The following is a 14982-nucleotide window of genomic DNA, read 5'->3' as shown; positions in this document are numbered from 1 at the left end:
GCTCTGATATGCATTTTAAGCTGTTAGACCTTTTCTGAGAGGTGTATGTCTTTCTAAATCATACTCATTCAAATGAATTTGCCACAGTTTAACTCCACTCCAAGTGTAGTAACATCTAGAAGCAATATGAATGCTCCTGAGCTAAATTTCGAGTGTCCCAGAAAAGGGTATGAATACTTATGCAACGGGATCTTTTCAGTTTTTTATTTTTAATAAATTTGCACAAATGTTAAAAACCTATTTTTTGCTTTGCCATTATGGAGTAGGGAGTGTAGATTGATGTGGGGGAAAAATAAAAATGTAAAGTAGTTTAATATAAGGCAGCAACATAACAAAATGTGAAAAAATATAGGGGTATGAATAATTTCGCAAGGCACTGTATTCATTATAAAGCAACACATAGATGTAGTGGCACAGTAATACTGATGTAATCAGTCTAGTCAATTTTATTTCTATAGCGATATTTCTATTATACAATACAGATTGTTTCAAAGCAGCTGTACAGTACCATACAGAAATGTAATATATGTGCTTATATGAAATACCCCTATATTAAATACATGTTCTATATATGCCATATCAATATATGATTCCTATTAGAAAATGGAACAATTTCATATATTGACATATAAGTCTACTCCATACAAAAATATATGTTTATGTATGTATAATACATGTATTGCCATATATGGAATGTATATAATTATTAATATATTTGAAATATATGTATTTTTTTTATAACGTTATATACAAATTAGCCATATGCATGAAATATATGGTTTCATACATTTAATATTTTAATATGTGATCTTTGATCTTTAAATACAGGTTGTAGACACATGTGAGACACTTCACTCTACAAAGTTGCAGTGCATTGCACATTTCACACCTTAAGCCTTAAATGTTAAATGGTACAGTAAGCTACACAAAGAAACATCTTTATTTAAACAGAATTTATTTAAATAGGAAAAAAAAAAGTTACTGACCTGCACAATCAAACAGAAAAAAAGAAACAATTACATATATAACTGATCAAAACACTGAACAGGCATAAGAAACAGAACATCAAGGTCTACAGGTTTGTATTCCCACAGCTTGGTTAGTTTTTGGTTTATTGCTATCCCCAGTAAGCCCCGGGTGAAGAAATTTCTGGATTCCAGCATCTGTAAAAAAAAAAAAAAAAAGAAAAAAGAAAAAAAAAAGGGTAAAAGTTAGACTTTTATAAGATAATTACAATACAATTTCTGAACCATGTACTTGATTTTAGTCAACATGATGATATATGAAAATATAAAACCTACTTAAGTCTTGTAATCCAACATTGTACCAAAGTTTATTTTTGTTTTTTAATTAGAACTGTGCCTATATCTTAAGATCACAAATATACTGAGTATTAAACATAGTTGGTAAAGTTAAACATTATTTTAAAACTGCAGAATGCTCATTATGTAATAATTATAAGTTGTAGTTGTAAAATATTCCCAGATACCACAAGGACATGGAAGAACAACAGAGCACAGCCTGCATGCCCATTCAAATAATATGTCTCTATATACATGAAGAACTAAACTATAACACAAACTCATAATCCTTTCACATTTTATTCTATGACATAAAACACACCAGTTAAACCCCACTTTTGATTTTTATTACATTTTTTTAAACTGTTATGTTTTTTAAAAAAAATATGGTTGCTAACATGCTGCTAAATGGGACTACAGGCCCTGTCGGAGGCTTTAAACGTCATCATGCCGAACAGTTTATCAATTTAAATAGTTATACTGTTTTAATAGTTTCTTGCACCACATTTACTGCCTTTGTCACAGTGAAAGTGAAACTTTAATAATCTATAGTGCTTAAAGCCACGTTAAAGATAAATGTTTACGGCCATATAAAGCTGTTAGAAAGCAGATAGATTGATGATTTTCTAGAAGAAATGATAAAATAATATTTTGTGTACCCGTCCTAACAAAATGATAACTGAAATGTGGTACTTAATTTACTAAAATAAGTTTAATCTTACCATATCCAAAAACTCGCTCACTCTACTGTTATTTAATAGATTAAATGCACTAGAATTGTATTAAATAGTACATGGAGACACATTTTTAACTAAAATATTTTGTTGATTTGATTTGTTTACATATTTAACCTTTTTCTGTGTACGCTCCATCATTCACATCACTGCCATCCACATCTGCAGGTTCAGCCTCCATTTCTGTTTTCTGAGAATTTCGGGACTCATTACCTATTCATGGGACATAAACAAGAATAGCACAATTATCAGCAAAGATATGAACAAAATTTACTATGATAGATTAACCATATTTTTAAAACCCCATAAACACCTCCTTTAGTGTACTGTACCTTTATGCAATATCCACATACAAGTTCTTATGCACCCACTCTAGGCATGTCACTGACATGTCAATGCACTTGGTGCAATATAACCAGGTACTGTAATTTACTATATGAATTTAAGGTGCTCGTATTTAAATAATTCCATTTCGTGCAGTTATATAGTTTTAGTCTAGACTACATCTCAGAGATAAACATTATAAATTTCATCCGTTATTTTTGTCAGACAGCTTTAAATAATTTCCAGATGTGGCATTGCTTATCCAGTGAAAACAATGAGCTCACAGTATCTCCATACAGATTAATCATCAACCTAACGTTTCCCAATAGCTAAAATTAACTTTAACGCGAGCAAATTGCAAAAAACATCAATGCAGCTGTAACGTTAATCATAACATCATATATAAAACAATGACAGGGAATATTTAAAACATTAGCTGATCTATATAGAGACAGAGGCGCTTGCAGACCAAAACAATCATATAACACTTAGTTTCTATGAAATATTAGCGTAGGAATAAAGCGTTGAGTAAATTAGCATACATTACCTGCACCGCTGCCACATTCAAAGGCGTTTCATCCTTTCCACTCAGTTGATGTCGGTCTGTCTTCGTGCCCGTCTATAAAATCATTGTCGTTTATTATGTGAAGGTATTGGCACATTTGTTATCCTTCCACTCGCTAAGAAAAACATCTTACCGCAGATGACTTGTTTAGCCCCAGCCATTGCTCAGACTCTGCCGTTAGCGCGGGTGTGTTTGAATTTTGGCGCATGCGCAGTAGCGATGTTGTGACATTCGCACTAATCGCTCATGTATTTTAATGAAATGCGTTTTAGTTCATTGATGATGATTGATGAGAGCACATATGGACAAACAGTTATAAGTGTTTTCCCCCTCAATAACTCTATAATACATTCCTTTTACTAGTAAAAGTAACTAGTACATTGGCATTTTTTGAACAGGTTATATATTCATCTCTATTTTTTCCCCAGAAAACTGAACTGAAACAATTAATAAAGTTAAGCCAAAAATTTTGTTATGTGATTTACAATAAGCAGAATCTTTTAGGCATAAATGGTTAATAAACTTGCATAAATTCAATATATACATTGGAAACAAATGGTCAAAACATAGAGCACCATATATAATTTTGATATATATTGTTAACATATATGGACATACCATATAATACAATATACAATTTTAATATATATTGTAAACATATATGGTCATAACATGCAATACCATATAAAAGTTGACCATATATATACTTTCAATATATGTTTATATACAAATTGTATTATGGGAAATTCATATATGTTATAAACATATATCTACATATATCCAGAAGATGGATATATGTGATAATAATATATTGCCCTATATTTAACATATATGAGAGTAGCACTTCTGATATAGGGACATATATGTCATATATTACATTTCTGTGATAAATGTGACCCTGGACCACAAAACCAGTCATAAGTAGCATGGGTATATTTGTAGCAATAGCCAAAAATACATTGTATGGGACAAAATTATCCAAATATGCATACTTTCTTACACTCTTAAAAATAAAGGTGCTTCACGATACCATAGAAGAACCTTTTTATCTGAATGGTTCTATAAAGAACCTTTAACATCTGAAAAACCTTTCTGTTTCACAAAAGTTACTTAGTGGCGAAAGATGGTTCTTCAGATTCTGAAAAGGTAAGAAAGAGATCCCAGAAAGAAACCTTTTAAAGCACCTTTATTTTTAAGAGTGTACTATATAGTATGCTAAAAGCAGTATTTGAAAAGATTAGTTATGTAAAGACTATTCATAAAACAGTAGGCGAAAAGTATCTGGATGATCTACCACTGCAAGATTCTGAAGTGCAAATCCAATGGACACTTTACTATACCATGATGCCACGGAAGAGGATTTGTGTACAGCAGTGACACTGTAGGTCACATGACAGTAACAACATGATGAATGCAATATTTTCAGATTACGTTCATGCTATGCCCTTACTGCAGAGTACATACTTTTTAACAGTAGCAAAATAAGTACTGATTTATAAGTTCTTACTCTGCCCAAACCATTTTATAAGTGAGTCATTGAATCATTCATTCAACCATTTCTTTGAAAACACAAATCAAAATTAAATGAGTAGTTTAGATTAAATTTCCTGGTCATTTACTCACCCCTATGCCATTCATTTCTTCAGTCAAAAAGAAATTAAGGTTTTTGAGGAAAACATTCCAGTATTTTTCTCCATATACTGGACTTCAATGGGAGCCAACCAAATTGGTCTTAAATTGCAGTTTCAATGCAGCTTCAAAGGGCTCTACATGATCCCAGCTGAGGAATAATGGTCTTGCCTAGCAAAACAATCTGACAAATGTATATACTTTGTTTTCTCTTAAAAAAAAAAACAATTCTTTATGACTGAAGAAAGAAAGACATGAACATCTTGGATGACAAGGGGGTGAGTACATTATCTGTAAATTTTTGTTCTGAAAGTGAACTACTCCTTTAAGTTTGACAGGAATGCTAACTGGCAATGTTGTTTCATGTAAATTGCTTTATATTAACTTTTATTTTATTGAGTTGTTGCATAAGAGCAATATCACACAGTCATGCTGCCTCCTTTTTACAGCAGTAACTTCTCAGAAAAATCCCATACTGTCGTAGCTAGATAATGTGATGTTTTCAATTAGTGACAATCTTTTGAACTAGCGCTCCGACTGAGAAATCCAAGAATAGTCATCGCAGTTCACACCACTAGTGATGACACTGTCAATTACTCACCTTCATTCGACTTTCGTTCATCTTTGAAACACAAAGTTATTTACTGAAACTCTAGATGACGCAGGTTCTAACTTAATCTGATATAATGACATCATTATTCACAAGTGCAGCCGATTTGTTTCTTTTCACATCAGCATCCAATGATCTTGCTGCTCAACATTCAAATACTTGGCTAGTGTTTGCTGTGGCAGTCGCAGAGCCCTTCAGAAACCCTCCAGAAAAACCTCCCACAGTTTCACCTGTTTATATCTGCTACAGAGTGATTTAAAGGAGTAGTTCACTTTCAGAACAAAAAATTACAGATAATGTACTCACCCCCTTGTCATCAGAGATGTTCATGTCTTTTAAGGAAATTATGTTTTTTGAGGAAAACATTTCAGGATTTCTCTCCATATAATGGACTTCTATGGTGCTCCCGAGTTTGAACTTCCAAAATGCAGTTTAAATGCAGCTTCAAAGGGCTCTAAATGATCCCAGTTGAGGAAGAAGGGTCTTATCTAGCAAAAACGATGGGCTGTTTTCTAAAAATAAATTACAATTTATATACTTTTTAACCTCAAATGCTCGTCTTGTCTAGCTCGGTGTGTACTCTGTTTAGAGATTAAAAAGTATAGAAATTGTAAATGTTTTTAGAAAATAACCGATCGTTTCGCTAGATAAGACTCTTCTTCCTCTGAAAAAAACGGCCTTTAAAAATATGTATTGTAATTGAAATCTCTTGACACGAATAGATAAAGTGCTATAAAAGAAACAGTGTCTTTTGGATGTTTTCTTTCCACTAGTCTGAAAAAAAAAACCACTTGAAAAGTCTATGAAAAACCAAAAAGCCTGAAATCTCAAACTTGACGGGTGCATGAAAAAATAGTGTTTTTGCCTGCAGTGTCTCCCCTTAATGAACTCTTGATTTGCTGCTTATTGATGTTGTAGTAGTTGTTATATATGTTGGGTAGGATTCAAGGATCTAGAATATGGTCATACAGAGTAAGACATTAATATGTACTTTTTAAGTACTAATAATCAGCCAATAAACTAGTAATATGCATGCTATTAAGCAATTAGTTCAATTCCAACCCTAATTAAACAAATTATAACCTAATCAAGTTCAGGATTAAGTGATTTTTTAGAGGCAGGTGACCCTCCAGGAATGGAAATAAATAGCCTTGCCATATTTCAAATGTAGAATTCTATACAGTATGTATAGAAATAAAACTCAAAGCTAGAATCTCAACATACAATATCACTAAACTGTTCATAATTTCCCTACATACAATGAGGGAGCATGCAAAAGGTAACGATATCTAGCCAACACATATTTCTGCATGTTTATATCTTCTTTAAGTTGCACCTGAGCACCTGTTATGTTCCCTTAGGAGTTCCCATAATGCAACTGGTCTTTGTGTGCTGCTCAGTGGCGGCGAAGGTGGTGAAATGAGGTCCTGTTTCAAGTTTGACATGAGGCTCTTGGCCTTTGAAGTCTGAAGTACAAGAAGATTACTTTTATGCCGATGCTGTCATCTGTCAACAACCATATATTGAAAGATGAGCAGTGTATCTCTCAGTCTTGCTGACCTGCACAATCTAACAGAGTTTTCCATTAGAGATGGGACCTTTGGACAGACCAATATCTCAGGCCTTCTAAAATAACACCCATTGCTCTAATAGAGGGACCAGGGTCAGAGCGAGAGCGGCAGCTGCAAGGATCTGGAGTCCCCTGAAAGTGATGGGCACACTCGCCATTGACGTTCTTCAATGCATTGTTCTAAACAAAATGGTTCACGTGGGTATTGTCTTTCCTTACGGCGAGTTAAGCTGCACTTGTGCTACAACCCGTCGGAATGCGAGAACGCTGATGCTCTCTAAGGTCCCCGTCGAGATCGACCTGTCTGTCATTGTTGCGTGTAAAAATAACCACATCATTCTTCAGAAAGCAGCTGCCTACACGACTGCAGGGCGAACAATCAAGCGGGACAAGGAGGAACAAAATAGAGCAGCTCCCTGATTACTGATGGCTGCTGTCTGATAACAGGCACCTTTGCGTAATGAGTGTTAATGAGCGTCTGCCATCTTGTAGCCTAATCAATAAGCCCTGGCATTGCACTGATTATTTGTATGGCAAAATGAGGAGTTATAAGAGGAAACAGAGATAATAAGCTACTAATGAGGAATTAGTCAAGAGAAATTAAGCATCTGAAGACTGAAGACTTCTTAGCTTCTTTTTCGCTACAGCACCTTGTTTGAGATTAATCTTCAGGAAACAAAAAGTGGCAATATACTAGGTTTAAAAAATGTTACTGCTATGGATAAAATGCCTTTACCTGCAGTACAGTGTCGTTCACAAGCTTCATTGCTGATGGAACATAGAAGACAAGTTTTGTTTCCTACAATGAATTGTAAGTAAATTTCCTATGGAAGCCCATTTCCGCCATTGAATACAATTAAAAAAAAAAAAAAAAGAAGAAGGTAATTCCGACTTTTTATTTAACAATTCTGACTTTTTTTGTCAGAATTGCGTGATGTAAACTCAAAATTGCAAGTTATTAAGGCAGAATTGAGATATAAACTCACAATTCTGACTTTTTTCTCAAAATTGCAAGTTATAAAGTCAAAATTGTGAGATATAAACCCACAATTCTGAGAACATATCAGTCTTTTTTTCCTGTGCTTCAAAAGCGGACTTTTCTAGGTTTAAACCCAGACTAAAATTTAAATCTGAGCTGTTTCAACTGAAAGAAATTTGCACTGATTAATCTTAAAATACACCAGTGCCTTTATTTTACCTTAAGATAGACACCAGTAATGTTTTTTCTAAGGCACGTTTATAAAAATTACTTAAATGTCCTAATTGAGCTATGGCCTAATCCTGGTTTAGTCTAAGCCCTGTCTGTGAAACCAGGCCTTAAAAAAAGTCAGAATTGTGAGATAACTCGCATTTGTGAGAAAAATAATGTGCAATTTTGAGAGTCAGAATTGTGAGTTTATATCACACAATTTTGAGGAAAAAAGTCACAATTGTGAGTTTATATCTTGCAATTCTGACGTTATAACTCGTCATTTTGAGAAAAAAGTCACAATTGTGAGTTTATATCTCGCAATTTTAAGAAAAAAAGTCAGAATAGAGTTTATATCTTGCAATTCTGATATTATAACTCGTAATTGTGAGAAAAAAGTCAGAATTGTGAGTTTATATCCCGCAATTCTGATTTTATAACTCACAATTTTGAGAAAAAAAGTCACAATTGTGAGTTTATATCTCGCAATTTTAAGAAAAAAAAGTCAGAATAGAGTTTATATCTTGCAATTCTGACTTTATAACTCGTAATTTTGAGAAAAAAAAGTCACAATTGTGAGTTTATATCTCGCAATTTTAAGAAAAAAAGTCAGAATAGAGTTTATATCCTGCAATTCTGACTTTATAACTCGTAATTTTGAGAAAAAAGTCACAATTGTGAGAAAAAAGTCACAATTGTGAGTTTATATCCCGCAATTCTGACTTTATAACTCACAATTTTGAGAAAAAAGTCACAATTGTGAGTTTATATTCCGCAATTCTGAGAAAAAAGTCACAATTGTGAGGTTATATCTGGCAATTCTGACTTTATAACTTGCAATTTTTTGAAAAAAGTCAGAATTTTGAGTTTATATCTCGCAATTTTAAGAAAAAAAGTCGGATTTGTGAGTTTATATACCACAGGGTTTAAGTTGGTTTTGTCTGTGTATGTTTTTTTGACCCTCAAAACCGTGGGTCACATTGACTGCCATTATATGACTGACAGACTGCAACGGTTTGAGTTAAAAATCTTTGTTTGTGTTCTACTGAAGAAACAAAGTCACCTACATCTTGGATGCCCTGGGGGTAAGCAGATAAACATCACATTTTCATTTTTGGGTGAACTATCCCTTTAACTTGCAATTGCGAAAGTCAGAATTACGAGTGTCAGGATTTAGTCTTGTCTGTTCTGTTTTCCCAGTGTTTTCCCCCCATGTTTCACATGTAAATGGTTTAGTCCTTGTTCTCCCCCTTCTGGTTTAATCTTAGTTGGTTCAGTCTATGCCCATATTTGTACTTCCCCCTCGTTATCTTTGTTATCCTTCTGTGCTCTCCTGGGTGGACTATGCCCTAGGTTCCCCCAAGAAATTTTTGGGGAGGGGCTACTCCCCTGATCAGCCATGGCCTCCTGGACTGTTTGCCCGGCCATGGCCACCTGGACTGTTTACTCGGCCATGGCCTCCTGAGCCCCCAGATCTGCCATGGCCACCTGGACTGTTTACTTGGCCATGGCTTCCTGAGCCCCTTGACCCGCCATGGCCACCTGGACTGTTTACTCGGCCATGGCCTCCTGAGCCCCTTGACCCGCCATGGCCACCTGGACTGTTTACCCGGCCATGGCCTCCTGAGCCCCCAGATCTGCCATGGCCACCTGGACTGTTTACTCGGCCATGGCCTCCTGAGCCCCCAGATCTGCCATGGCCACCTGGACTGTTTACTCGGCCATGGCCTCCTGAGCCCCCAGATCTGCCATGGCCACCTGGACTGTTTACTCGGCCATGGCCTCCTGAGCCCCCAGATCTGCCATGGCCACCTGGACTGTTTACCCGGCCATGGCCTCCTGAGCCCCCAGATCTGCCATGGCCACCTGGACTGTTTACCCGGCCATGGCCTCCTGAGCCCCCAGATCTGCCATGGCCACCTGGACTGTTTACTCGGCCATGGCCTCCTGAGCCCCCAGATCTGCCATGGCCACCTGGACTGTTTACTCGGCCATGGCCTCCTGAGCCCCCAGATCTGCCATGGCCACCTGGACTGTTTACCCGGCCATGGCCTCCTGAGCCCCCAGATCTGCCATGGCCACCTGGACTGTTTACCCGGCCATGGCCTCCTGGACTGTTTGCCCGGCCATGGCCACCTGGACTGTTTACTCGGCCATGGCCTCCTGAGCCCCCAGATCTGCCATGGCCACCTGGACTGTTTACCCGGCCATGGCCTCCTGGACTGTTTGCCCGGCCATGGCCACCTGGACTGTTTACTCGGCCATGGCCTCCTGAGCCCCCAGATCTGCCATGGCCACCTGGACTGTTTACTCGGCCATGGCTTCCTGAGCCCCTTGACCCGCCATGGCCTCCTGGACTGTTTACCTGGCCATGGCTTCCTGAGCCCCTTGACCCGCCATGGCCTTCTGGACTATTTACCCGGCCATAGCCTCCTGAGCCCCCAGATCCGCCATGGCCTTCTGGACTATCTCCTCGGCCATGGTCCCCTGAACTCCCTGATCCGCCCTGGAGACCACCCTTGTAACCTGTGTCTCCTGTGTCTTGTGTTCCTGTTTAGCGGTCTCTAGGGCGCCCACCCTCCCTCCCCTTTGGATGTTATTAGGCGCGAGATGCACCTTCGGGGAGGGGGGGGGGGTAATGTCAGGATTTAGTCTTGTCTGTTCTGTTTTCCCAGTGTTTTCCCCCCATGTTTCACATGTAAATGGTTTAGTCCTTGTTCTCCCCCTTTTGGTTTAATCTTAGTTGGTTCAGTCTATGCCCATATTTGTACTTCCCCCTCGTTGAACCGCTGCACTTGCCTTGGTTTGTGAGTGAACTTTGAATCAAAATGAAATTTGATTCAAAATGAATCGCGAACCCTTTTAGCAGACGCGTTTGGCCAAATGGATCAAAGAATGATTCATTTATCTTGATTTTAAACAGCTGGTACAAAACACACACAACATTATTGCAGAAATATTTTCAGGGAAAATTATTTTCAATTCATCTCCATTGTCTGACAGTTTGCCAGTAATATTTTCTGGACCAAAGCGCTGTTTCACTGGGCATCTACAAAAGTACAAAACGTTTTCTCAGACCTTTGGAATATTAATTTGATATAACCATCAACCTGAACAAGTTTAATTGATGTCATTCTAGCCTATATGACATGTACCAGAAACATAAATAAGTAAAAATGATAAATGGACTTCCATTAGCATATACTGTATATATATATATATATATATATATATATATATATATATATATATATATATATATAAGAGCTGGAATCTGTGACCTCATGTGGGGCTCAAAGTTTAGCTGTAAGTGTTGATCTTCCACAGCAGACGGAGTCTTTGAAGTGAACTACTTATAGTACTCAAGGTATTATCAAGCTCAAGGGCCAAACCATTAGGAAATCTTTGTTCTTCTGTCGAGTTTAATATGTTTGGAATAATAATCAAAGGCTTACTCACTCAGACAGAAGAGGTAAAAATGTGTGCCCTCCAGTGTGCCCTACATAAAAGAAGATTTTGCTCTACATCAAAATAGCAATAATTTCAGCAAATTAAAAATATAGACAAACTAATGAAAATTTCTAAATCACGTATTTGTATTTTTTGAGAAGTACAAAACAGGATGAAATATAAAAAAATAAAACCTTGTTCTCAGACAAATGAAACTATATTTTTGTATCTTACATGTACTAAGTCACTTAGAAGTGATGACTATCAATTCACAAAAGCAAAGCTTAAGTAGCATGGGGTATATTTGTAGAAATAGCCAAAAATACATTGTATGGGTCAAAATTATCGATTTTTCTTTTATGCCAAAAATCATTAGGATATTAAGTAAAGTTCATGTTCCATTAAGATATTTTGTAAATTTTTTACTGTAAATATATCAAAACTTAATTTTTGAGTAATATGCATTGCTAAGAACTTCAATTGGACAACTTTAAAGGTGATTTTCTCAATATTTTGATTTTTTTGCACCCTCAGATTCCAGATTTTCAAATAGTCGTGTATCAGCCAAATATTGTCCAATACAAACATCAATGTAAAGTGTATTTATTGTATTTATTGAAAAAAAAAGATCCTTATGACTGGTTTTGTGGTTACTATAGTAATTATACATTATTAGAAAAATTAAGCACTATTTTATCTTTAATGTAATTAAAAATGACTTAAAAACCACAAAAATAGGATTACTTCACGTTGAATGTCAACTCCGTTATTGGCCCGTCACCACCGTAAAGCAGAAAATCTTACAGTGGTGATATCTGACGTGTTGACAAATTTGGCATTTCTTTCACAAAACAAATGAAAATAATCAAATTTCAAATAGTTTCCTCAGAAACTGGAAGATGGAGTTAACATATCATGGTTGTGACACAGGAAATATTAAAATTAGGATTTAAAAAGAATGACAGCTGACCCTGACAACTTTGAAACCTTATGAAAGAAACATGTGTCTTTGAAAAACAACCTTGCTTTGATATGAGATATTATTAGGTGTTGCTTTTGATAAAACAAGCTGTTTTTCATCATTTATTACATTTACACATTTGTATCATTTTGTTTTGGCTTATGAATGATTGAACCCTTCTCTGTGGACACTGTTTTTGATAAAATGCAATTTAAAATGCTTTGGATGCAGCTTGTGTTGAATGTAGGGTTGCCAAATCCACAGAACCCAAGTTCGCTTCAGCTTGAGGTCATGAATAGATGGCCGGACATTGTCCTTCAGGATTTTTTGGTAGACAGCAGAATTCATGGTTCTATTTATCACAGCAAGTCTTCCAGGTCCAGAAGCAGCAAAACAGCCCCAGACCATCACACTACCACCGCCATATTTTACTGTTGGAATGATATTCTTTTTCTGAAACGCTGTGTTACTTTTACGTCAGATGTAATGGGACACACACCTTCCAAAAAGTTCAACTTTTGTCTCTTCAGTCCAGAGTATTTTCCCAAAAGTCTTGGGGATCATCAAGATGTGTTCTGGCAAAACTGAGATGAGCCTTTATGTTCTTTTTGCTCAGCAGCGGTTTTCATCTTGCAAATCTGCCATGCAGGCCATTTTTGCCCAGTCCCTTTCTTATGGTGGAGCCATGAACACTGACCTTAACTGAGGCAAGAGAGGCCTGCAGTTCTTAAGATGTTGTTGTGGGGTCTTTTGTGACCTCTTGGACGAGTCGTCCCCTGCGCTCTTGGGGTAATTTTGGTCAGCTGGCCACTCCTGGGAAGGTTCACCACTGTTCCATGTTTTCGCCATTTGTGGATAATGGCTCTCACTGTGGTTCGCTGGAGTCCCAAAGCTTTAGAAATGGCTTTATAACTTTTTCCAGACTGATAGATCTCAATTAATTTCTTTCTCATTTGTTCCTGAATTTCTTTGTATCTCAACATGATGTGTAGCTTTTGAGGATCTTTTGGTCTACTTCACTTTGTCAGGCAGGTCTTATTTAAGTGATTTCTTGATTGTGAACAGGTGTGGCAGTAATCAGGTCTGGGTGTGGCTAGAGAAACTGAACTCAGGTGTGATAAACCACAGTTATGTTTTAACAGGGGGGCTTTTTCACACAGGGCTATGTGGGTTTGGATTTTTTTTTCCCTTTATAAAAAACCCCCTTCATTTAAAAATGGAAAACATGTGTACTTGTGTTATCTTTGATTAATATTTGCATTTGTTTGATGATCTGAAACATTAAAGTGTGACAAACATGCAAAAAAAAAAAAAAATCATTAAGGGGGCCAACACTTTTTCACACCACTGTATCTTTACCACCTATTAACTTTAGTTTGTCAAAATATTGTGCCCTTTTCTGCTTACTAAGTCCCTCTCTATATGATTTAGCAGCTTCCACACATTTTTTTTCTCATGGTTTAGACAGCATAAATTAACAGAACAATGTATTCAGTAGTACATTAACCATACAATCTATGTTGTTGTTTATATCCGAGTATCGCCAATATGGCCGTGCATCCAGGTAAATGACCAAATAGTGACGTAACCCTGTTGAAAAAAACAGCACATGCTGGTTAGGTAGTTTTGATGCTGGTTTAAGGATCAGTATAAACCAGCATCAAAACATACCTAACCAGCATATGGTGTTTTTTTTTTCAAAAGGGAAGGGTAAACTCTCTATTAGATTTGTGAAGTCTTGCTTGTTTCTGGCATAAAATCTATGAAGATACTTTCTGAGGCGCCTATTGTCGCTACATATCGATCAAAATTTCAAATATCAGTTTTATGTCTTATTTTTAGTTCAAAAATGTAATTTCATTCATTGTTTACTCACCCTGTGTTGTTCCAAACTTGCTTGACTTTTTTTCTTTTTGGAACATAGAATTTGAGAAATGGTTCAGGGTTTTGTCTATACAGTTGAGGCTAATGATCATCAAAAACTTGGTTACCAACAAAATATCTTCTTTTAAGTTCCACTGACTGAAGGAAAAAAGTCATACAGATTTGAAACAACAGGGTGAGTAAATAATATCATTTTCATTTTTGGGGTGAACTATTCCTTTAATAACAGCATATGCTAAATATGGACAAACTTCCCCTGCAAATAGAAACAGTGGTTGTTAGTTGAAGCTCACTGACAGGGATCCCTCAGGGACTCAATCAGCACATCTCTGCCCTGTTTCACCAAAGACAGAAAGTTATGAGCTGCACCAAGCTGGAATTTATGACACTACTGCCATCTGGAAACTGCCTGTATTCAAGGCTAAAGCATGACAATAACCTTTTGCAAGCTGAGAGTTATTAGACTGGATGGGGTTATTTTGTCACCTTTTTGTTCTATAATGCTCCTTTTTATAAGTAAATGTTTGGCAGTTCAAGAGAGGCTCTTCCGTTGAGTGTTTTTATATCCTTAATCATTGTTTAAGCCCATAGTGCATGCAAACCATGTAAGTACTATATTTAATACAAGCACTTTTCATCCTCAGTTTATTATGACAAAACATGAACTACTCTGAGAGCCATAAATAATGAGAGTGGATCAATAGTGAATAAGTGTGGTGTTGTTCTAAATCACTGGCACACATCCTCCCCTTGTGGCTGATCTTG

Source organism: Garra rufa, chromosome 2 (assembly GCF_049309525.1).
Source record: "Garra rufa chromosome 2, GarRuf1.0, whole genome shotgun sequence".
In the NCBI taxonomy this organism is placed as follows: Eukaryota; Metazoa; Chordata; class Actinopteri; order Cypriniformes; family Cyprinidae; genus Garra; species Garra rufa.
Note: the sequence above shows the minus strand (reverse complement) of the source record.